We start from the raw sequence: 25,581 nt of genomic DNA, 5'->3' as shown, positions 1-25,581 counted from the left end.
ACCCAGTTCTCTTGCATAGACAGAGATGTGTGGTCACTCTCTCTGTCACAGTGAGTCCTTCGGTGCTGCTCAGTTCTGAAAAATAGAATAATCATTTTCTAAATTATGTAGTAAAAATCCCTTAATTTTAACAGATTAATTATAAAAATAATGGACTCACAGGTAGATTCATCTGTCATCAGTTACGTTATTTAAGTAGCACAATTTTTGCCATCTGGTTTCAATAGAATGTGTAGAAACACATATTTAAACTGTCTAAACATTGTTAGAACCTATGCCACCATATTGTGGTTTCCAGTTTGGTCATTATAAGATCCGTGTAATTTCTTAATTATGTTTTGCTGTTTACATTATAAGGATTTAAAAAATATGCAGTATTTTTAAAAGAACAATATGCAAAATGTACAAACAGGTAGATTATTTTGTGGCAGAAAACAGTGTCTCATGAGAAATTCTGATTTTCTTAATTGGTTCATCACCTCAACCTCCTCCTCCATAGGAAATTGATATTTGTACAGTATGATTATTTTTCTTCCATACTGAAAATGTTTCATATGTTTTGAACAAATTTATAAAGTGTCAATCTTTCACTTTAGTGAAAAGAATGTGTATATTTATATAATCACTATTTTTCTGTAACAATACTCTTATACTTGATAGAATTATTTGCTTATGTTCAGGTCCTTAGACTCTAGGAACCATACTTCTTCTTTAGTATATCCCTGATACCTAAAAGAATACTCAGTTTAGATTTTTCACCTAATCTAGAAATTTAAAAAAAAATATTACAATTTCCATATGGTTAGATCTTACTTCCTAATTACTCTTCAACTGATATTTTTAATTTTTTTATTTCAGCATATGATCGAGTAGAAATGTTTACGTTGTGTATGTTGCCTTTGCCCCAACCAAGTCAGAACTTCAAGTGTGTCAATCACCCAGACAGTGCACACCGCACACATTACGTGTGTATATACCCATCCTCTTCTCCCCCCTCCCATCTGCCCAACACTCAATGAATGTTATTACCATATGTGCACTTAAGTATTGATCAGGTAATCCTAACTTGATGGTGAGTACATGTGGTGCTTGTTTTTTGATTCTCGTGATGCTTCACTTAGTAGAATGGGTTCCAGCTCTATCCAGTACAAGACAAGAGGTGCTATATCACCATTGTTTTTTGTGGTTGAGTAGAACTCCATGGTATACATATGCCACATTTTATTAATCCACTCATGTAATTATGGGCACTTGGGTTGTTTCTACATCTTTGCAATTGTGAATTATGCTGCTATAAACATTCTAGTGAAGCTGTCTTTTATATAATGTTTTTTATTCTCTTGGGTAGATGTTCAGTAATGGGATTGCTGGATCAAATCGTAGTTCTACTTGTAGCTCTTTGAGGTATGTTCATATTACATTCCACAGAGGTTGTACTAGTTTGTAATCCCACCAGCAGTATATGAGTATTCCTATCTCTCTGCATCAACATTTATTGTTTTGAGACTTTTTAATAAAGGGCATCCTCACTGGAGATAAGTGATATCTCATTATGATTCTGATTTTCATTTCCCTGATGATTAGAGATGTTGAGAATTTTTTCATGTTTATTGGCCATCAGTCTATCTCTTTTTGAAAAGTTTCTGTTCATATCATCTGCCCACATTTTGACAGGAAAATCAATAAGGAAAAAACAACCCTGATTTCTATATAGATTCTAGTTTTCAGCCCTTTATCAGATGTGTAACATGCAAAAATTTCCTCCCCTTCTGTAGGTTGTCTGCTCTTGTGATACTTTCCTTGGCTGTACATAAGCTTTTTAATTTGATTAGGTCCCATTTATTTGTTTTTCTTATTGCTGTGATTGCCTTTGAGGTCTACTTCATAAATTCATTGCCGAGGCCAATGTCCAGAAGAGTTTTTCCTACATTTTCTTCTGTAATTTTTATAGTTTCATGCCTTAGGTTTCAGTCTGTTATCCACTGTGAGTTCATATTTGTGAGAGGTGAAAGGTAAGGATCCTATTTCAGTCTTCTACATGTGGCTATTCAGTTCTCCCAGCACCATTTATTGAACAAGAATTCTTTTCCCCAATGGATTCTTTGTCTGCTTTGTAAAAGATTAGATGGTTACATGAGGATGGTTTTATATCTGGGTTCTCTGTTCTGTTCCAATGGTCTATGTCTTTCTTTTTGTGTCAGTACCATGCTATTTTAATTACTATAGCCTGTAGTATAACTTGAAGTCTGATAAATTGATGTCTCCAAATGTGTTCTTTTTGCTTAATATTACTTTTGCTATATGGGGTCTTGTTCTATATGAAGCATAGAATTTTCTCTAGATCTGTGAAAAAATGATGTTGGTATTTTAATGGGGATTGCATTGGATGTGTACATCACTTTGCATAGTATAGACATTTTAATAATGTTGATTATACTGACCCATGAACATGGTATGGTTTTCAACCTCTTTAAGTCCTCTGCTATTTCCCTCCACAGTGTTTCATAGACGTCCTCTACTATTTCCTTTCTCAGTATTTCATAGTTCTCGCTGTAGAGCTCTTTTACCTCCTTAGTTAAATATATTCCTAGGTATTTTTACTTTGTTGCTATTGTGAAGGGAATTAAGTTTTTGATTTGGTTCTCAGTTTGACTGCTGTCAGAGTATAGGAATGCTACTGATTTCTGTACATTGATTTTGTAACCTGACACTTTGCTGAATTTATTTATCAATTCCCGTAGTCTCATGGCAGAATCTTTGGGGCTTTCTAAATATAAGATCATATCATCAGCAAAGAGCAGTAGTTTGATCTCTTCTGCCCCCATTTGGATGCCCTTGATTTCCTTGCCTTCTCTGATTAGTCAGGCTAGGCCTTCCAGCACTATGTTGAACAGAAACAGTGATAGAACTGGAACCAAACAAGGTTGCTCTCCAAGTGGGAATACTTTCAATTTTTCCTAATTCAGTATGATGTTGGTTGTGGGTTTGTCATATATGGCTTGTATCATTTATCAGTAAGTCCCATCTATGCCTACTTTCTTAAGCTTTCTTATCGTAAAAGGGTGTTAGGTGAGATAAAACCATAAAAAAATTTACTGCATACAAAAAATGAACAGAAAAAGTGTTAATGACTGTATTAGTAAGTTTAATTAGTTATATAGGTAACCAAATTGAAATCTTTAACCAGAAAACAGGATATGTATTTCTTTCATATACAAGAGAAAATTATTACAAATGCAGTTTTGTGACCTAAGAATTTTATTAACTTCCTGAGAACATAAATCCTGCAGGTCATATTTTCTAGGTATCATAAAATGACAGAAAATGTCAATTGAAGGGGGAGGGGCAATATGGCAGATAAGAAATCCATTAGGCAGAGTGTCTCTGCAAGAAAAATTTTTACAAGAAAGTGAAAAAAAAAAATAAAGAGGCAGACAAACATAGATTGGATGAGGGTCAGAGGGAAAGGTGTGCCTGAAACTACAGGAGACTCCACAGGAAGAAGTTGCAGAGGAGAACTGGAAGGAAAAATGCACCTGAGAGGCTTGGAAACCAGAAACAAGGGTAGATGGAGCAGTTAAAATTCCCCTCCCTTGCAATTCGGACTGCTGATGGGCTCCTGAGTGGTTGGAAACACCTGCTAATACCAGCCCAGAGATGGCTGCCACCAGTGAGTGGTGAGCCTCTTGCAGACAAGGCACCAGGAATCCACCTCCCTCAGGGCACCTCCCTCCCTGCAGACCCAAGCCAATCGGCAGGTGCCATATTACTTTACTCTCCCTTTCCCTACCCTCTGCTGCTGAAAGACAAAATTTAGCCACTACCCTGGAGGCATCAGCAGAGAACGAGACCTTTACTTTTGGGGCCCTATAACAGATGGGGGATACTCAGACTGTGAGCTTGCTACCTGCCAGCCCTCCCAGGTGCCACTTGGCTGGGACCTCCAGGAGAACATGGCAAATACCAAGGCAGAGAGACATTGATCCACTTTGGGCATCCCATGGGTGACTTGAGACTAGCATTCTTCTCCCTGGCAGGGTCAGGGATTGATCTCTGGGGCCCAGGGGACAGGCCTGCAGATCAGATCCTATACACAAATGTCTCAATCCCATTGCCCAGGGGCACAGAAGAGAAATTTGTGAATGAGTCTACCGAGGTGTGTGTGCCCCAGGGGCCTTCAGTGTGCTTGAGGGGCCAATCTCCTTCCATTGGAGGGCTGTGTTCCCAGCCCAAGCTGCGATCCTGGGCAGGGAACCTCCAGGCCTCCATTACAGCCAGGGAAGATCCACTGGCTTGAGGTCCTGCCTGCCAGCAGAGTCCATGGAGAAACCATGGAACAGAGGAGGGTGGAAATGAGTGAGGCTGCTCCAGACTGCAGGTGTCAGATGGCCCTACCCCGACACAAAGACTTTTCTGCTGAGTAGGACCATTTAAGTCCCTCCCTGGCAGCTTTGCCCAGAAGCAGACAACAGAACTTTGACCCCTGCTAATAGCATTTGTGGAACTTGAGGGCAGGCTCACCCAATCCAGCCCCACCCCAGCCACATTCCCCTACCTTCCCCCACTGAGGTGGAGAATAAGGACACACCTGGAAGTCCCAGGGCCCCACCCACCACCTGAGGCACTAGAATGCCTCTCCAGAGAAATAACAGCTGGCTACAAGACCCAAAAACAACACTGCAGCTTGCTCCTCCCAGCCCAACAAATGCCACCTGCTAATAGGTCATTTTGCATACCCTTTTCCTGTACCTATTGACTCAACATTCAGGGTGTGGTCAAATCTCACCTACAAACACCACCTACTGGCTCAGAGAGTAAACAGTGTGTGTCACTATCCAAGTGAAAATCTAAAGGTAAGAGGCAAAAGCTGATCCAGATAGGAAGGAATCAATGAAAGAACTCTCGAAGTATGAAGAATCAAATGGAAACTACACCCCCAAAGGAGAACACCAGCTCATTAGCAATGGCCATCAACCAAATTCAGAACACTAAAATTACAGAATAATTTCAAACACGGATTGTAAGAAAACTCAATGATATGCAAATGGATAACCACCACAAAGAAACCACAAAAAAAAAAAAAAAAATCCAGGACTTGGAAGAAAAATTCACCAAAGAAGTTGAAATATTAAAGAAAAATCAAACAGAACTTCTAGAAATGAAGAATGTATTCAAGGAATTACAAAACACAGTGGAAAGCCTCAAGAACAGGGTAGATCAAACAGCAGAAAGAATCTCAGGGATTGAAGATATAACACCTTTCAATTAAAGAAGTCAGTTGCAGAGATAGAGCAGAGAAATAAGAGAAAAGAGCAAAGTCTACAAGAAATGTGAGATTATGTGAAGAGGCCTAACATGAGAATCATAGGCATCCTTGAGGGTAAAGAAGAAAATACACATGGCTGGATGAGCTATGTGAGGATATAATACAGGAAAATTTCCCAGGCCTTGCTAAAAATCTAGATATCCAAGCACAAGAAGTTCAAAGGACTCCTGGGAGATTCAGTGCAAACAGGAAGACACCATGACACACAGTCATCAGACTGACCAAAATAAAAACCAAAGAGGCTTTCCTATGAGCTTTAAGACAAAACAATCAGGTAACCTACAAAGGAAAACCCATCAGAATAATGGCAGTCTTCTCAAATAAGAAATTATAAGCAAGAAGAGACTGGGGTCCCATTCTCACTTTTCTCAAACAGAATAATACCCAGCATATAATCTTGTACCATGCAAAACTAAGTTTCATATACAAAGGAGAAATAAAGACCTTCTCAGACAAGCAAAGACTGAGGGAATTCACCAAGACAAGACCTGCCCTCCAGGAAGTACTCAAAAGAGTGTTACACATGGATCAGCATAATAAATACCCACCAGTGTAAAATCATCCAAAAGCTAAAGTCCACAGATACCACAATGACTCAAGTTGAACTTTGTTGCTTTTTTCTCTCTCTTAACAGGATGAACAAAAATCTTCCCCACCTGTCAATTCCTTTAATAAGGGTGAATAGCTTCAAGTGCCCACTAAAGAGACATAGGCTGGCCGAATTGATAAATATACACAAGCCAATTATCTGCTGTCTTCAGGAAACACATCTAACCCACAAGAATGCATTCAGACTCAAGGTAAAGGGATGGAAAACAATATTTCAAGCAAACAGAAGCCAAAAGAAAGCTGATATGGAAGTTCTGATTCAAGATAACTTAGTCTTCAAATAAACAAAAGTACCAAGAGACAAAGATGATTGCTATATAATGAAGTGTTCAATTGAACAAAAAGACATAACAATTCTAAATATGCACCTAACTCAGGTGCACCCCGACTCATAAAGCAAATCTTATTCGATCTAAACAAAATGATAAACCATGCAACACCATAATAACCAGAGTCCTTCAACACTTCTCTGACAGAACAGGACAGATCCCCCAAACAGAAAATAAACAAAGAAACAATGGAATTAAATAGAACTCTAGAACAAATGGGCCTGACTGACATTTACAGAACAATCTACCCCAAAACCACTGAATATATATTTTCTCATCAGCTCATGGGACATTCTCTAAGGCCACAAAAGATGTCTCAAAAAATTAAAAAATATATAAAAAAATATAAAAAATATACCCCAAAACCACTGAATATACATTTTTCTCATCAGCTTATGGGACATTCTCTAAGGCCACAAAGCATGTCTCAAAAAATTTAAAAAAATATAAATTATACCATGCATCTTCTCAGACTACAGTGGAATAAAATTACAAATCAACTCCAACAGAAACTCTCATCTGAACAAAAAGTCATGGACACCAAACAACTTTCTGCTTAACAATGGCTGTGTTAAGGAGGAAATCAAGATGAGAATCAAAAGATTCTTTGAAATAAATGATAGAGGCAATACACATTATCAAAATCTGTGGGACACAGCCAAAGCAGTCCTGAGAGAAAAATTTATATCCATAAATGGCTACATCCAAAAGACAGAAAGATCACAAATAAATAATCTAATGAATCACCTCAAAGAACTGGAAAAGGATGAGGAAACTGACCCCAAACCCAGCAAAAGAACAGAAATAACAAAGATCAGAGCAGAACTAAATGAAATTGATAACAAAAAAAACTATACAGAAGATTAATAAAACAAAAAGTTGGTTCTTTGAAAAAATAAACAATTGATACTCCTCTTGGTAGATTAACAAGCAGCAGAAAAGAAAGGACCCTAATAAGCTCCATCAGGAATGAAAAAGGAGAAATTACAACTGATGCCATGGAAATATAAAACATTATCTATGAACACTATAAAAAACCTCTATGCACATAAACTGGAAAATGTGGAGGAAATGGACAAATTCTTACAAACACACAGCTTCCCTAGGTTCAATCAGGAAGAAATAGAATTCCTGAACAGACCAATATCAAGTACTCAAATTGAAACAGCAATAAAAACCTTCCTAAAAAGAAAAATGCTGAACAAGATGGTTTCACACCTGAATTTTACCAGACCTACAAAGAACTGGTGCCTATCCTGCAGAAATTATTCCACAACATTGAGAAGGAAGGAATCCTCCCCAACATGTTTTATGAAGCCAACATCTCCCCAATACCAAAAACCACGAGAGAATGCAATGAAAAAAGAAAACGACAGACCAATATCCCTTGTGAATATAGATGCAAAAATTCTCAACAAAATCCTAGCAAACTGAATTCAGCTGCTTATCAAAAAAATAATCCATCACATCCAATTGGGCTTCATCCCAGAGATGCAGGGATGGTTCAACATATAAAAATCTATAAATGTAATTCACCACATAAATAGAAGCAAAAACAAAGACCATATGATCCTCTCAATAGACACAGAAAAAAGCATTCGACAAAATTCAACACCCTTTTATGATAAGAACGCTTAACAAAATAGACATAGATGGGACTTACCTATAAATGATACAAGCCATATATGACAAACCCACAGCCAATATCATACTGAATGGGGAAAACTTGAAAGCATTCCCACTTAGAACTGGAACCAGACAAGGTTTCCCTCTATCACGGCTTCTATGCAACATAGTGCTGGAAGTCCTGCCAGAGCAATCAGACAAGAAAAAGAAATCAAGGGCATCCAAATGTGGGTAGAAGAGGTCAAACTTCTTCTCTTGCTTATGATATGATCTTATATCTAGAGAACCCCAAAGATTCTGCCATGAGACTATTGGAATTGATAAACAAACCCAGCATACTCTCAGGTTACCAAAAATCAATGTACAGAAATCAGTAGCATTCCTATATTCTGACAACAGTCAAACTGAGAACCAAATCAAAGACTCAATACCCTTCACAATAGCAACAAAGAAAGTAAAATATCTAGGAATATATTTAACTAAGGGGATAAAAGACCTCTACAGGGAGAACTATGAAACACTGATGAACTAAATAACAGAGGACATAAACAGGTGGAAAACCATACCATGCTCATGTTCGGCAGAATCAACATTGTTAAAATGTTTATACTACCCAACGTGATCTACAGATTCAATGCAATCCCTATTAAAATACCATCATTTTTCACAGATCTAGAAAAAATAATTCTACTATTTGTATGGAACCAGAGAAGAACCCGTATAGCAAAAGTAGTATTGTTCAAAAAGAACAAATTGGGAGGCCATCAATTTACCAGACTTCAAGCTATACTACAAGCTAAAACATGCTGTAACTAAAACAGCATGTTACTGGCACAAGAACAGAGACACATACCAGTGGAACAGCACTGAGAACCCAGATATAAAAGCATCCTCAGATAGCCATCTAATCTTTGACAAAGCAGACAAAAACATACACAGGGGAAAAGAATCCTTATTCAATAAATGGTGCTGGGAAAACTGGATAGTCACATGTAGAAGACCAAAACAGGATCCACATCTTTCACCTCTCACAAAAATTAACTCGCAGTGGATAACAGAGTTAAACCTAAGGTGTGAAACTATAAGAATTCTAGAAGAAAATGTTTCTGAGTTATTTCACTGATTCTTTCTCATCTGGCCTCTAAATTAAGATCTGGGTGTGCTAGAGCTGGCTTATGGATCTGTCTCTGAGTCCCCAGAGATCAATCCCAGATAATGCCATGGGGAGGAATGCTGGGCCTGAGTTGCCATTAGTGGTTTTTTTGTTTGTTTGTTTGTTTGTTTTTTTAAGAAGGTTTGGTGAACCTCTTGGGTAACCTCTTCCCAATGGAATGTAGTGAGTTTGGTCCCTCCAGCTCAATCTCTGACCTGGTGGGTTTTACTTGTAGGTACGTATCTGATGCTCCCTAATTACTTGAGTCAAAAGGCATAATGTTTAGCTCTGAAGTTGTTTCTCTTTTCATTGATTTTAGTTTGTGTGAAGGAGCCAGCTGCCAAGGTAATCTTTTGTGCCTGTGATACACTCTGTTCCCCCAGGTGGGCACATGGATGCCCCAAGCTTTAGGAGGAACCCTATAGCTCCCAGGAGGTTACTTGGTCCCTACTCCCCCTGAAGTGAGGGGTAGAACAAGACATTGTGATTAGAATGTGAGCCTGAGGGGTTTTGCTAGTCATCAGCAGAGCTCAGAGGTTGCTTATCTGGTCAATAGGGGGAGCCACTTAAATGCAGTTCAGAGCAATCTCTCCAAGCCAGGAGGGCTTGTACAGGTGGGCTGGACAGGCGCCCCTACTCATGGGGGTGTGGGCTTATTCGTGTGATTGCAAAGGCCCCAGGCCTGGCTCTTCCCATCCCGGTCTACTCACCCAGTTTCTGTGCGGGGTGGGGGGCAAGTACCCTCCCTATTTTCTCCCTGGAACTCCACAGTCCTCTTCCCTCGGTTCAGTCCCAGTGCACACATTGCATTGCCTCCCCAAATTGGCTCTCTGGTCCATGTGTCTGACCCACCCGCATGTGTCTCTGCTGTCAGTGGCAAGCACAGCTGAGGCATGTCCTCACTCCAGTGAAACAAGCCTCTGGCACAGAGGATTCTCCTGGTTGCTATGGGGGAAGGGCCATGGTCTCCCTGCACCATTCCTGTGCCTGGGCGGCAGCAGTCCAGTCTACCAGTCCAAGTGACCAATGGGCGATCCTGCTAAACACCAGCATGGAGAGAATCAGGCCTCTCAGTACTGAGCACTCTCGTAATTGCTATGGGGGTAGGGAGGGGCCACAGTCTCCCTTCACCACTCTCAAGTCTGGGGCATACCAATTCAGCCTGCCTGTCCAAGCCACCAGCAGGCACTCCCACTAAATGCCAGTATGGAGACAAGCGGGCCTCTCAGGATGGAGCACTCTTGTGTTGCTATGGGGGGTGATGGGCCATAGTCTTCCTGCACTGCTTTCATGCTTGGGGTGGGGGGGCACCAGTCCAGTTCACCTGTCCAAGCTGCCAGTGGGTGGATCCCACCAAATTCTGGCATAGAGAGAAGCAAGCCTCTCAGCACCAAGTACTCTTGTGGTTGCTATGGGAGGGGGGCTGCAGTACAAGCCAGCTTGAGCCAAAATTGCTTTCTGTGATGCCAGGAAGGGAGGAGATGCAGAGAAAAAAGCATCTAGGTGCAAGAAAGCTGGCTCTCTGGTCCCTCATGGCACTTTCCCATGGGGTGAGAGTTTTTGTTTCCTGCTGCTCACCAAAGGCATGGGAGTGGAGCAAGTGGACCTCTCTTGCCCTTTCACTTGGCATTGGGCTTCTCTGGATTTGGTCCACTCTGTCACTGTCCTCTCCTCTCTTTATTCTTTCTTGTATTCATAAGCCCTTCTCGGTAGGGTCCCAAATGCCTCCATTGTCTCTCCCTGCAATCTACACTAGGGCACCACAGCTGCTCTCAGCTCTCCTCAGTCCAACTTTCCACCTCCAGCCAAGACAGTCCAAGTGCCATCTCTAGTTGGCCATCTTGCCCCAATAAAATAAAAATATTAGAAGCAAATTTCAAGGTGTTTGTACTTTATATATCATGTCATGTTCTAACTATATTTCTATGGAAACTTAATAGGCAAATGCTAAAATTGAGGTCTTTTATCACTTTACTGAATACCATAAAATTAAATTTTGAGACAAATTGAAATGAGAATTTAACTGTCACACTAACATAAAATGGTAAATTCTGTGCTCATAAACTATTTTTCTCAACTTTCCTGATATAACATTGCTTATCATTGTCCTATGCATAATATTTGATACCTTATATGCCCTCTTGTCAGCTTCTCCTAATATTCGTCTGTCCAGGGCATTTTCAGCCTTAATTCACAGTCACAAAGAAAACTCTTGAAAATTTATTCATCTATTTGTTTGACTGATAAGACTAAACAAAATGGCCTAATCTTATCCATTGAAATGAATGTATAGAGATAAGATGGAGCCATACAAGGTGGCCCATGCCTCTAGTCCCAACTACTAAGGAGGCTAAGGTGGGAGCATTATCCCAATCCAGGAGTTCAAGGTCAGCCTGGGCAACAGTGAGACCCCACTTTAAAAAAAAAAAAAAAAAAAAAAAAGGAGAGGCAAATGTTGCCTGTGTTGTGTAAAATAACGTTGAATGGAACTAATCAAGATGCGAGTAAGTTCTAAGGAGACAGGTCCAGGTCCACTTTATGGGTAAGATATAAAATGCATTCCTCAGGTTTTAAAGAACTGAATTTGGCATATCTAACACATCTATGCCAGTCTAAGGAATTAGAACTTTAGCTCCATTCAATATCTGACTTATATAGTCAGCTTTATTTTCATTTGGAAGAGCCAAATGAGATGTATATTAAAATGTGCCATAAATCCTAAAGAATGATATAAAGAGACTAATTTGGGCTCTCATTCTACACTGCCCATTTACTAACTGGTTTGTAAAACCACTCAGAGGCTTCCCTCATGCCCCACACCACCAAGCAGAGAAGTTTTCACAAGTACTTACATGCTTTGTATATAAAGTTGCACTCAATTCATATATTTGTTTATTCTTTCACAATTTTTGAATATTCTGAAAAGTGAATGCAGTACTTGCCAGGTACAAAGGCATACCCATCATGAAGCTTAATTAAGCTAACTTTTAAACAAATTAAGATCTCAACCAAGGTTTAAATAAAAGAGCTATAAGACACTTCCTCTATAGTAATGAAACCACTGTCATTTAAATGAAATAAATGAGCCAAAGACATTTAAACATTCTTATAATACAATGTTTTGTACTTCAAAGGACTTAGTTTGTATTCAAAAACCACCTTATTCTGAATTGTTTTTACCTAGATTCATTCCCTTCCAAAATTCTAGAGGTTAAAAAAAAAAAAAAAAGATTTCTTCCTCTCTTCCTCCCCCTTCCATCCCTCACAGTTTAGAATTTGAAGAACTTTTACCTCAACATTCTTATCTTTGAACAAGATTCTGTTGGGTGGTAGGAGCCATGGAAACCAAGGGTCTTGCACAGGCAGGGTCTGGCATTTTAACTCCCAAAACTTTATACTACCTCTCTTTTAGAGGAGGTAAATGACGTCTGTTTAGTCGCCAGAGTAGGGATGAAGATATGTGTATGTCAAAGTGAGAATTTTAAAATAATCAAGACACCCTGGGTAAATTACTTTGGAAACACACACACTAAACAAAAAAGACACCTAAATATTTTTCTGCAGCCCTGGCAGTAATATTTCACACCTTTATTTTAAAAACCCCCTACTCAATTTTCTTTGTGTTCAAATTATAGTTGGAAGAATAAAGCATCTTTGATCGAGATGACATAAAATAGCCTATTAAGAATACCACATACATTCCTATGGCAACCTCTATTTTGAATTTAAATAGGAAGTCCTCAAACATTTGGGTCTGAACTGTCCCTAGCACCAGCTATTTTAATGAGTGGGAGGAAAGGAACAATGAGGCCCTTACATGGCTCTTTCACTTAGGTACCCCAGTCTGGATGGGGAAGGAAAGAGAATGAGATGGGTACTCCAAAGTTGGGGTAGTTGAGTTTTCACTGAGAAAAGGAAGAGAATATACCAAAAAAGTCTTTATCACATCCCATGAGATGACAAATGGAGCCACAAACAAAAAGGGTTATGGACTGGAGGGTCCTATGTGGGGTTGGGGAAATGGGAAGAGGGAGCAAGAACTGGACATTTGTGAAAGGAGGTGGAAAATAAACCACCAGACATGGCAGGGAAAGAATAAGGGGTGGGGACAAGAAACAAAGCCAGCCTTTGTCCTCAGTGCTCAGCCATGGGAAAGCTGAATCCAGGCAGGAAGGAGTCTGAGGCAGTGGATGCCTCTTGGGGTACAGTGGAGTAGACTAGGCCAGAGGTGCACCTGTGGGTTGATGGTACCTGCTGCCTCCTTACCTTCAGACATCTCCTGGAAACTGATGTGCTGCAGGTAGTAGCCCTAACTGGCTCCAACATCCAACTCAGCAGGCTCCATGGCAGAAGGTGCCAGTGCTTATAGCACCCGGGCACCACCTCATAGATCTTAGAATCATAGTCCAGCTCCACTAACCTGATACACAGGTCAGCTTGGGGCTGGTATTGGGGAACACACACCACCTCACTGTGTTCCCATGGGGCACCTCTGCTTGTGGGGAGCGGTCTAGGCCTCCTAGTGTATCTGCCCAGGACATGCATAGTCAGGCCCTCCACCTATCCCTGTGGGACACGCTTGTGGGACACACCTATCCGGGGCTATAAAAGCAGCTTGCATTTCCTGTTCGAGGTCTCTCGCCATGTAACTGTTGTAGGTGCCTCATTAAACTACTGTTGGAAGAACTCCAACTTGTCGTGTCGTACTTGCTGGCAACTGCGGCACGACAAGCGGTGCCGAAACCCGGGAACTCTCGCACCAGGCGGAGACGACCTCATTAGAGGTGAGTTCAGAACCGCAGTAGTAGAGGTAGAGTTGGACCCCCACCTTTGATCGTGCTTCACTATGGGAAATTCCCCGAGCACCCAGCTGCTCCGTGCTCTACAGGAGCTTTTGGCTGCACGAGAGTTGAAAATCCCCGAGCGTGTCTTACGGCATTTTATGCAGGAAGTAGATCGTGTGGCACCATGGTTTCTCCACTCGGGCTCTTTCACCGTTCCGAGCTGGGATAAATTAGAGAAGGACCTTCGCTGTGCCCATGCTACTGGGCTCCTTCGAGAGTGCGTCCTTCCTATTTGGGCATTGGTGCGCACCTGCCTAGAGGACTCTCCTTGTAGTATTCAAGTGCAGCAGGGGCAGCAGGCTCTGAGTGACTATCAAGATAGTATGTCAGAAAGGGATAAGGGTGGTCCGGACCGGCCGGGGCGTTCGAGAACCCGGTCGGAAGAAAAGCGGGGAGCCGCCCGCAAGGGAGGGCGCTCAGGAAGGCAACGGGGACGCCCGTTGCCCGGCCCGTTATCTAGGGAGGATGTGGCTTGTAAAATGGCCGCCCTCCGTCTGTCTTCTTCTTCTTCTTCTTCCTCTTCTTTGTCCCGCTCTTCTTCCTCGTCTCGCGAGAGGGAGGCGGAGCTTTCTCCGGCCGATAAGGCGGACTTGGAGGAGGCGGTGACGGCGTATGAGGCGGAGCGTTATCGCCCGCCTCCGTATGCCTCCGCCCCTCCCCCACCAGTTGATGGCGGGGGAGGTACATCTTTCATGTCCGACCGGGTTCGGAGAAAAGTCAGCCAGTGCTTTCCTGTATTTGAGGATGCCAACCAACAACGGCACCATGAGCCACTCGACTACAAGCTACTGAAGGACCTGGCCCAGGCAGTGCAGGCTTACGGTTGCAATGCTGCTTATACTAGGGGCCTGTTAGATCGTTTGGCTGCCCACGCTATGACTCCTAGTGATTGGGCCAGCACTGTGCGGGCTTGTTTATCCGCCGGGCAGTATTTAGATTGGAAATCCCTTTACCAGGAGGCTTGTGTCAACCAAGCCCGTGTTAATGCTCAACAGGGTCAACCCGCTTGGAACGCTGACATGCTATTGGGTTTGGGTCAGTGGCAGAACAATCAAACCTGTTTCCCCGTACAAGTATATGCTCAGATTAACCAATTGGCCATAAAAGCTTGGCAGCAGCTGCCTAATCGGGGACAGGTTGCAGGTAACTTAACCAAAGTGGTTCAGGGACCTACAGAGCCTTTTTCTGATTTCGTGGCTCGTATGGTGGAATGTGCGGCCCGCATTTTCGGGGATGCTGACACGGTGATGCCCCTGGTAGAACAACTAGTGTTTGAGCAGTGCACTGAAGCCTGCCGCAATGCCATCGTTCCTTGGAAGAACAAGGGCCTTACCGCTTGGCTTAAAGCTTGCCGGGAGATCGGGGGCCCACTGACCTCTGCAGGACTGGCAGCCGCTATCGTGGCTGCCCGGGAGAGTGCCAATGTGACCTGCTATAACTGCGGTCAACAAGGGCACATACGGCGACAGTGCCGGGCTTCTTCGCGCCCGCGCCCCCGGCCTTCCCGTGCGGTGCCGGAAATCTGCTCGCGCTGTGGCAAGGGGCGTCATTTGGCCTCTGAATGTCGATCCATCAAGGATCTTCGGGGGCGGCCCCTGGACCCTGCAGGGAGTGCCCCCGCTGGAGGTGCTCGGCCTAAGGTCTTTAATGTGCCAAAAAACGGGAGGGAGGGCCCTCGACCCCAGGGCCCGCAAATGTATGGGGCCTTCCATCAGTCCCCGGCGACGCCAGCGCTGATGCCTCAGCTGCAATCGCCGTCACTAATGCCCCAAGGGAGGTCCGGCGAGCCACTTCGGGTTCCGCAGGATTGGACCTCCGTGCCACCACCCTCACAGTATTGACCCCTGAAATGGGGTATCAGCCAATTCCTTCGGATTTTAAGGGACCCTTGCCCCCAGACTCTGTGGGTCTAGTGATTGGTCGCTCTTCCTCAACCCTGCGGGGCTTGCTTATCCATCCAGGAGTTATAGATTCTGATTTTACAGGTACAGTACAGATATTGGCGACGGCTCCCAGAGGGGTCGTTTCCATTTGCCCAGGGGATCGGATTGCTCAGTTGCTCTTGCTCCCGAGCCTCCATGCACGATTTCCCGCTGCCCCCCATACACGGGGGACAGCGGGTTCTGGCAGTTCTGAGGTCAATGCTGCATATCTGTCCCTTCATATGGGTGAGAGACCTATGCTCCCCCTTATAATACAAGGAAAGTCTTTTTCAGGTTTGTTGGACACGGGAGCCGACTCCAGTGTCATGTCATCTAAATGGTGGCCATCCGCATGGCCCACTGTCCCTTCCACCCAGACACTTCAGGGTCTTGGCTATGCTGCCGCCCCTGATCTAAGTGCTGCTCATCTTCACTGGAAAGACTCTGAAGGCAATCAGGGCACATTTCGCCCTTATGTGATGCCTCTCCCTGTTAACCTCTGGGGCAGAGATGTTTTGAGTCAAATGGCCCTTCGTCTCACTAATGAGTATTCGCCACAAAGTCAACATATGATGCGAGAGATGGGCTATGTTCCTGGAAGGGGACTAGGGTCTCGGCTGCAAGGCAGAACCGAACCCGTTGAGCCTCAGCCTCGCCCCCCTCGGCATAGTCTGGGTTTTTCGTAGGGGCCACTGAGGAGCAACCGATACCCATCCCATGGCTTACGGAGAAGCCGGTTTGGGTGCCTCAGTGGCCCCTCTCCACTCCCAAACTCTGCGCTGCACGTGAACTAGTCGCTGAGCAGCTTCGGTTGGGACACTTGGAACCCTCTCGCTCCCCTTGGAACACTCCTATTTTTGTTATTCAGAAAAAATCAGGCAAGTGGTGACTGTTGCACGATCTTCGTACAGTCAACGAACAAATGCAGATCATGGGTCCGGTGCAGCGCGGTCTCCCTCTTCTCTCCACCTTGCCCCGATTTTGGCGTCTCCTTATTGTAGATATTAAGGATTGTTTTTTCTCTATCCCGCTGCACCCCGATGATAGATTACGTTTCGCCTTCACTATTCCTTCCCCAAATCATGAAGAGCCTGACTCTCGCTATCACTGGAGAGTCTTACCTCAGGGGATGGCCAACAGCCCAACCATGTGTCAACTGTATGTGGCAGCAGCTGTAGCTCCCGTGCGCCACACCTTTCCTTCGATTAGGATTCTACATTACATGGATGATCTTCTTCTTTGTCATTCCGACCCTTCATATCTTCACCGTGCTTATGCCACTTTGTGTGCTCATTTCTCTTCCTACGGGCTGCACTTAGCACCCGAAAAGGTTCAGGAAGGTGATATAGGGGAGTTTTTGGGGGCCCATATAAGCCCCTTGTCCATTCGTCCTCAAAAAATTACTATTCGGGTAGATGGTCTTCACACCCTAAATGATTTCCAAAAGTTACTAGGTGACATCAATTGGCTTCGCCCTTATCTTCGCCTGTCCACAGCACAGCTGAGCCCTTTGTTCCAGGTGCTGGAGGGTGATTCAGACATATTGTCCCCTCGCGTTCTGACTCCTGACGCACGACAGGCCCTTCGGCTGGTCGAGGAGGCGATACAGCACGCCCAGTTGGTTCGGATCCAGCCTGATCAGCCTTTTTCTCTTTGCCTTTTGCCCTCTTTGGAGACACCTACTGCAGTTCTTTGGCAGGAGGGCCCTCTGCTCTGGATTCACGCGCATACCTCTCCGCGACGGGCCATTGAGCACTATCCTACCGCGGTTGCTGATCTCGTGTTGTCTGCGCTTAAACTCTCCTTAACTCATTTTGGGGCCCATCCTTCTGTTCTCCATTGCCCCTATACTAGAGCTCAAGTACAGATTCTCTGTGCCTCGGTAGACAGTTGGGCAGTCCTTCGATGCTCTTTTTCTGGTGTTATAGACAATCATTTCCCCAAGCACCCTCTTCTTCAGTTTGCTCTGCGACATCAGATTATCTTCCCCCGTGTCACGTCTTCTGACCCTCTTCCCAATGCTACTACAGTTTATACTGATGGGTCCTCTAATAGTACGGGTAGTTATGTTGTCAATGGCCAGGCCTTCACCGCTTCTTTTCCTTACTCTTCCCCTCAGCATGTGGAATGTACCATCGTTGAGTTGGTCCTCCGTACTTTCCCAGGACCACTCAACATTGTCTCTGATTCTGTCTATGTCGTTCAGGCTGTTCGGTTGTTGGAGGTGTCTCACGCCTTGAACCCACGGAGCACGGTATTCTCTTTATTCTGTGCTGTCCGGTCAGCCATCCACTCGCGCAGTGCGAGGTTCTTTATCACTCATATTCGGGCCCACTCGCTCTTGCCTGGACCTATGGCTGCCGGCAATGCCCTGGCGGATCGGGCCACGAAATTATGTTGGCTTGCTTCTCCTTTGGAAAGTGCCCGCAACTTCCATTCATTGTACCATGTCCCAGCTTGTACTTTACGCCTTAAATTTGGTCTCCCCCGCGCCTCTGCGTGGGAAGTGGTCCTCCAGTGTGCGGACTGTGCACCTTTCCACTCACAACCTTCCGTGGGCGTCAACCCGCGGGGCCTTCGGCCTCTCCAGGTGTGGCAGATGGACGTCACTCACATTCCCATGTTTGGTAAGTTGTCTTATGTTCATGTGTCCGTAGACACCTGTTCTGGGGTTATCCACGCCACTCCTTTAGCTGGAGAGCGCGCCTGTCATGTCGTCACGCACTGTCTAGAAGCATGGGCTGCCTGGGGCAAGCCTGAGGTCCTTAAGACTGATAACGGCCCGGCCTATACTTCTCGGGCCTTTCAACAATTTTGCCGCCGTCTCGGCGTTACCCATCGCACTGGCTTGCCCTATAACCCCCAGGCCCAGGGCATTGTAGAACGCGCCCATGGCACAATCAAAGTCTACTTACAAAAACAAAAGGGGGAGGCTGGGGCTTTGGGTGGTGGCAGGTCTCCCAAATCTGCCCTATCTCTTACTCTATATACTTTAAATTTTTTGCTGCTGGATGACCGTGGTCGCTCGGCGGCAGATCGCCATGTGGATCCTGGCCCCCCCCTTTCCGAGCGGGTGATGTGGAAAGATGTGCTTTGTAATCAATGGAAAGGACCGGATCTGATTCTCAGCAGATCCAGGGGAGCTGTTTGTGTTTTTCCACAGGACGCCCCGGACCCTATCTGGGTTCCGACACGCCTCACGCGACGCCTCAGTCATCCTGCTGCTTCCTCGCCGGCTCCTGACGACGATGCTATTGTGGCGGATTCTGCTTTCCCTGACCATGACCCTCCTCGCCCTGGGAGTGCTGTCCAGGGCGAAACGTCGTTGGGCCATCCTGCCTGTATTCCTGAGACCCCTGCCGGTGTCTCATGATTCGCAGATATTCCCCCGGTTCTTTATTACCAATGCTTCCCTAGGACTTCCCTACCTCCCGTGGTCCAAAGAGTCTGGAGCGGTTCCCGGCAATGAATCCTATATCCTTGCTGGGTCCTTGTGCTTTACTACCATTATCCCGACTAACGGCAACCTGTCCTGTATACTTCTTGCCAACCAGACGGGTGCTTGGGTGGACCGGCCGCGTCCCCGCAACGGGACCTTTGCTAATGGGACTTTTGTGACAGGGATGTGGCCTGCGTTACACAAAACTGTGAACATTTGAGACCGCTGCGTCAGGCGCTCAGTTTTCCAACGTGACCTTTGGTCCCACGCCTGTTTGTCTCTGGCCTCCATTCATCTGGATTGTGGCCCGCCTGGAAAACCATACGGCCACCCTTAACTGCTCAACCGTAAACTACACGTATACACGTTGCTGGAATGCCTCAGAACACAGGATGGCCGTGGTTGCACACATGCCCCGGTACGTCCCCTGGCCGGTTGACGCACCGGATTCGTTGGTTCTCTTTCGACATCGTAGGGACTTTGGCGTGACAGCTCTTGTCTTTGCTATTGCAGCGGCCTCCGCTGCGGCCCTTACCGCCAGTTCGATCGCGGCGGCGGGTACCGTACAAACGGCACAGGTCCTAAATAACCTGTCAGCAACGGTAGCAACTGCCTTGGACACACAAAGCTCTATCAACTCACACCTGGCGGGAGGGATTATGCTCCTAAATCAACGTGTGGACTTGGTTCAAGAACAGGTGGACAGTTTGGTACAGCTCGCCCAGCTTGGTTGCGAGCGACGACTGCCGGGATTGTGTATTACTTCGATCCCATATTCTAACCTTTCCCAGGCGGCCAATCTCTCTAAAGAGCTTTCTCGGCTGTTACAGGGCTCTTGGTCTGCCAATTTCTCCAAGCTAGCCACTCAGTTACAACTAGAAATCACCCATATTAATTCTACCCGGTTAGATCCTATGCTTACTGATGGCCTCCTCCCCACCTTTTTGTCGCTTCTACACGGGGTTCGGGAATGGGCAGGTCTTGGATCCCTGGGCCTGCTGGGATGTCTTGCTTTTTGGCCTCGTGTTCTGGATGCTCATGCGTGTCCGTTGGCAGCAACAAAGGGATCGAGTGGTCATGGCTCAAGCCTTTGCTGCCCTTCATGAGGGCTCTCCTCCTGGAGTGTGGATAAGCATGTTACATACGGACGGCAACTACCGCTTTTCCCCTTGACAGCATGGCGTGGCCCTTGCACCCCGAGGGCTTGTCCCCATTGCACCGGGAAGGGCACGCGACCCCTGTTTTGTGGTCAGCCCTTGCACCTTCATGAGCTCTCGCTCATTGCACTGAAGAGTGGTGACCATACGCCCCTTGGTGAACTGTGACCCTAGATCTGGACTGGGGCTTCCGTTCACCATAAGGCAAAAACAAAAGGGGGAGCTGTGGGGAGCGGTCTAGGCCTCCTAGTGTATCCACCCAGGACATGCATAGTCAGGCCCTCCACCTATCCCTGTGGGACACGCTTGTGGGACACACCTATCCGGGGCTATAAAAGCAGCTTGCATTTCCTGTTCGAGGTCTCTCGCCATGTAACTGTTGTAGGTGCCTCATTAAACTACTGTTGGAAGAACTCCAACTTGTCGTGTCATACTTGCTGGCAACTGCAGCGCGACATCTGCTGTTCTCTCTTGCCTGGTACGTGCACCTCCAATCACCCTGACTCTGCCACACCTGTACCTTGCCTGGGCTGCACCCCTCTGCTGCTCTGCCACTGCCGCCTTCTCCTAGCTGACTTGTATGTGAGGTATGACCAGCTGGGCTTATTTAAAAGAGGTCGAGACACAAGATGTTTAGAGGCACAGGTACTGCTGGGAGAAATCATTATCCAACCTCCTCCTCCTGCTCCCACCTACTGACTGAAGGCCACTGGCCCTGGCTGTCACTTGCCACCCAGAACATGTCCTGTGGTTTCCTGGTTACAAGGAACCAATCACACCCAGAGTTTTCTCCACGTTTGCCTTGAGCCATGGAACATGACTCATAATGCACCAGCCCACCCTGCCCCACCCTTCCTTGTGGGGCCCCACCCCTCACAGGGTGAGTAAGGGTCTCTGGTTGTCATTCAGTGGTTCTGCAGGAAGTGCTGTGGGCTTTTGTTTCTCAAAGCCATCCTCCTCAATGAGCTCTATCAAAAACTCCTGTTAGTAAAGAGCTTGTTCCATTAGTAACTCAGTTTGTCCAATTCTGACAGCTTTCATTTGCTCGCCAAACTAAGTTACACATGAATTGTTGACTATTTTTGTAACTAAATGCTGTCTTCAAACAAGTTTTAATTTTCTCCTTCAAGTTGACCATAGAAACCCCTGGGGCCCTGGTCCTAATCTCCATAAAGATTCTGGCTGTGTGTCTTGAATGAGACCTGAGGATATGTTGCCCCTCGACCTCCTTGTCCTTATAATAGGGGCTGAGTGCAACCCTACCAGCTCTGAAATCCTGGGACTTGCCAACTCCCTTGTCTTGCCTCTGTTTCTCCCTTCCATGGCAGGAGATTCCACATTTTCCTTTTACCAACAACAACTTATAAAGCACTATTTTCTTACAGAAGATTGAGAACCACACAATGGAGTGTACCACAGTCCTGATCCCATGAGGATGAGTAGTCAACATTTGATAAGTGCTTTGTGCCCAATACTGTTCCAACAGTGATATACTTATTTAACCCTCCAAAACAATCCGATTTTACATAAGAAACTGAGATTAGAAGTTAAATATCTACCCCAAGGTCACATAGCTGCTCAGGTTGAGGATATGTTTTGATTCCAGGCAGTCTGGATTCTCACAAGTCCTTGATCTTGATTACCAGAACATAAAGGAAAAAGTCAAGCTTGGGGGAGGGGAGTGACAATGTATATCAGTATACTTTTTAAAAGAAAAACAATTTTTTATGTAGACTTTAAAAAATGCCTCCCCTTTATTTAACATAAATGAAGTCACTTCTATGTGCCAGGTAAGGCACTGTATGTATAAAACAGTCCCAACCTTCAGTGAGTTCAGACAGGTGAAAAAACAAAGGCTTAGAGAGCCTGATTTTCTGAGGTCATACTGCTGGACAGTGCTGGAGTCTGGGATACAAACCGAGATCTACCTGATGCCAATTTGGATGCTGGGGTAGAATTTGAATTTTATCCTGGAAACATGGGAGTTATTTAACCATGTAAAGTTGAAGAGGCACTATCAGATGTGTTTGCAGTGAGCTCACTTGTATAATAAGGCAGGTTGAACAAAGCAACAGGACCAAGTAAGAGACTTTATGTTAATCTAAAAGAGGAATGAGTATTCAAAGTAAAGGCAGTGACAGTGACTCAAGTGGAGGGAAAGGATTTCTGGTCATCTGGGAAATAGAGTAGGCAGTGCTTGGTAATGGGATGTGGACGAAGAGTGGAAGTAAGAGGAAAAAAGTCCTGCTAAGGCTGTGGTTTGAGGAACTAGGTAGATAGCAGTGTGTTTCTCCTGGACAGAGAATGCAGGAAGAGGACTGCGTTTGGGAAAGTAGTTTTTGACTCTAAGAGACACATTGAAATGGAGCTTTCTGGCTGAAAGTTGGACAAAAAACCACTGTAGGCTAAGTCCATTTTGTGATATCCAGCTTATGTTTTCAAAGATAACACATACACTAAATCAAACCATTGAGATTAATTGGGGAAATTTCCTTAAGTTTACATGCTAAGAATATCACTTTTTATTGAGAAAAATGAAACAATGAAGACTATCCCCTATTTTTTTTTTCTTTTCAGACAGAGTCTCATTCTGTCACCCAGGCTGAGTGCAGTGGTATAATGATAGCTCACTGCAACCTCAAACTCCTGGGCTTAAGTTAGCCACCTGTCTCAGCCTCCCAAGTGGCTGAGACTACAGGTGTGTGCCAATACTCCCTAGCATACACATACACACACACACATATATATATAGTAGGGACAAGGTCTCACTATGTTGCTCAGGCTGGTTTTGAACTCCTGGCCTCAAGAAATCTTCCCACCTCAGCCACCCAAGGTGCTAGGATTATAGGCATGAGCCACCATTTGTAGCTGAATGTCATATTTAAGTGATTATTTTCATGGAATAAAGTTTTAGTAAATGAAGTGTCTTATATGAAATTAACATGTTAAATGGAAACATCTAAAATTGTGTTATCATTAGAGCATATGAAAAGTAATTGAAGTCATGAGTATAGAAGTAATTGCCTTGAGAAGCTGTGTATAATAAGAGCTGTGGGAGAGGAAAGAGACTTGGAGAATAAGGAGGTTTAAGTGGCATTAAGTGGAGCCTGCAAGGTGAGCAGTGGAAGTCAAGGGACCTGAATATTAATCAGGAATGGCTGAACAAGTGAGTCCCAGCAGAATGGGGATGACATCTGCTTCTCATTTCTGCAATGGCAGCACCTAGCACAGTGCCTGGTCAATAGGCACTCAATATGTAACGCTCTAATGAACAGACACAAATGTTGCCAGGAGGACAGCAAAGCTATAGATGCCATTGGCTATGGCAACTCTGTGATTGGGGATGTGAGTAAGCTTAATGGCAGGCAATGGGGAAAGAAGTGAATCAGAGGTGAGAAAGTGAAGACAAACTGAGGGCTTCTTTTCCCAAACATTTGGCTGAGCAAAAAGATGCGGTAGTTCATTCCCCAGACAGTGCACATTGCACTCATTATGTAGGGAATGGACATGCTTGAATCTCTGACTCGGGGGGATGGGGGGGAATGGGCAATATATATAACCTGATCTTTTGTACCCCCATAATAAGATGAAAAAAAAGATAATAAAATCAAACACTACAGCTATAAAAAATAAAATAAATTGTAATCTATGTGCACATATGCATGAGAAAAAGTATAAGAGGTTATATACCATATGTTAATATTGGTTATATATAAAGTTATTTTTTCCAAGTGTCTTCTCTATGATTTCTGTAGCTTTATCACTATGAGTTTTTAAATTATAAAATAAAAATAAAAAATAGGTAAAATTCTGGGATGATTTAGCTGGGTTAATGAGGTTGATGGTGTAAAGGTTTATAAAAAAAAGATGCGGTAGCAGTTAAAAGGAAATGTATGGTTAGTTTTTTTTTTTTTTTTTTTAAAGTGAGCATAGTTTATGTGAAAAGGTAAGGGACAATGGTGAAAAAAAATCTTGAAGTTAGAGGAGAAAATAGAATTAATGGCACAAGGTCCCCAATAAGGCAGAGGTGGACGCAATCCAGAGCAGGGATAGATTAGCTTTGGACAGATACAAAAGCAAGGAGGGAGAAAGCACTCAGTTGACTATAGAGACATTTCTGGTAGAGGAGAGGTTTAGGAAGAGAGCTCTCAATGACCTCCATGTTTCTCTATTTTAATAGACTTGTACTTGGAAAACTACTCTGGGAATGAGGGAATTATGTACAGAGAAGTCTACACTTCAGAAAAGCTCAATACACCTAAAAAATAATCTTTTCTCAAATGTGGGTAAATGCAAAAGAATCTTGAACAAAAACCAAAGAACTCAAGTATAAACAGATATACCACAAAAGTGGAAGATGGGACTATTTTTTTTTTTTTTTACCAAGTAGTTAAAAGAAATAGCAACAGCATTGGGACAAATGTAAAAAAATAAATATATGTAACTGTAAAAAGTGAACATTTGCAAACCCTATAACCACACAAGAGACCACAAAATTGGACAGAGGGAATATTTTCCTTTTAATTCAACAGAACGAAAAAATCACTTCAAAAAACAGGGAAGCAGGAAAATTAGCATTTAATGTAATTCTGTTTAAAATAGTTATGTTTGAGGACAAAAATCAGTGATATGTTGAAACGTGTGAGACCATAGTGGAATGGAAAAGGATTCAACAAAGTTAAGTTTATTTACCAAGATCTAATTAAATCCTCAGGACCTAATGACTATATTCTGATAATAATAATGTTGTATGAAGCCCTAGTAATATCATTAGATACCATTTTGGATGATTCTTGTAGACTTGAGATGATGCCTATTTTAAGTTACAAAATAGAGCTTGCATTTAACAACAGACAAACACAAAAATAGATATATATGACCTTGAATGTTGAAGAAATTTAAACTTACTAAGCAGGAATATATTCAAAAGCATTTTCATGAAAATGGATTTAAAAACATTTTGTTTAAAGAAAATTTTGGAGAACATTAAGAAAAAAACACACCTTATCTTTCTACAACACTGGCAAGTCTGGGAGAGCAAAGGGAAGCTGCTGCTCCTTCAGTTTTGGGAGCGAGCACCCACTGGAGTGCTTGAATTTTAAGAAAGTTTTCATTCAGAAAAAAAAAAGCTTTCATTCATCGCTTTCAGAAAGCTTTCACTCAAATTCTCCCAGGT

Source organism: Eulemur rufifrons, chromosome 4, assembly GCF_041146395.1.
Source record: "Eulemur rufifrons isolate Redbay chromosome 4, OSU_ERuf_1, whole genome shotgun sequence".
Lineage (NCBI taxonomy): Eukaryota > Metazoa > Chordata > Mammalia > Primates > Lemuridae > Eulemur > Eulemur rufifrons.
The sequence above is the reverse complement of the archived record's forward strand: the minus strand, read 5'-3'. Positions refer to the sequence as shown.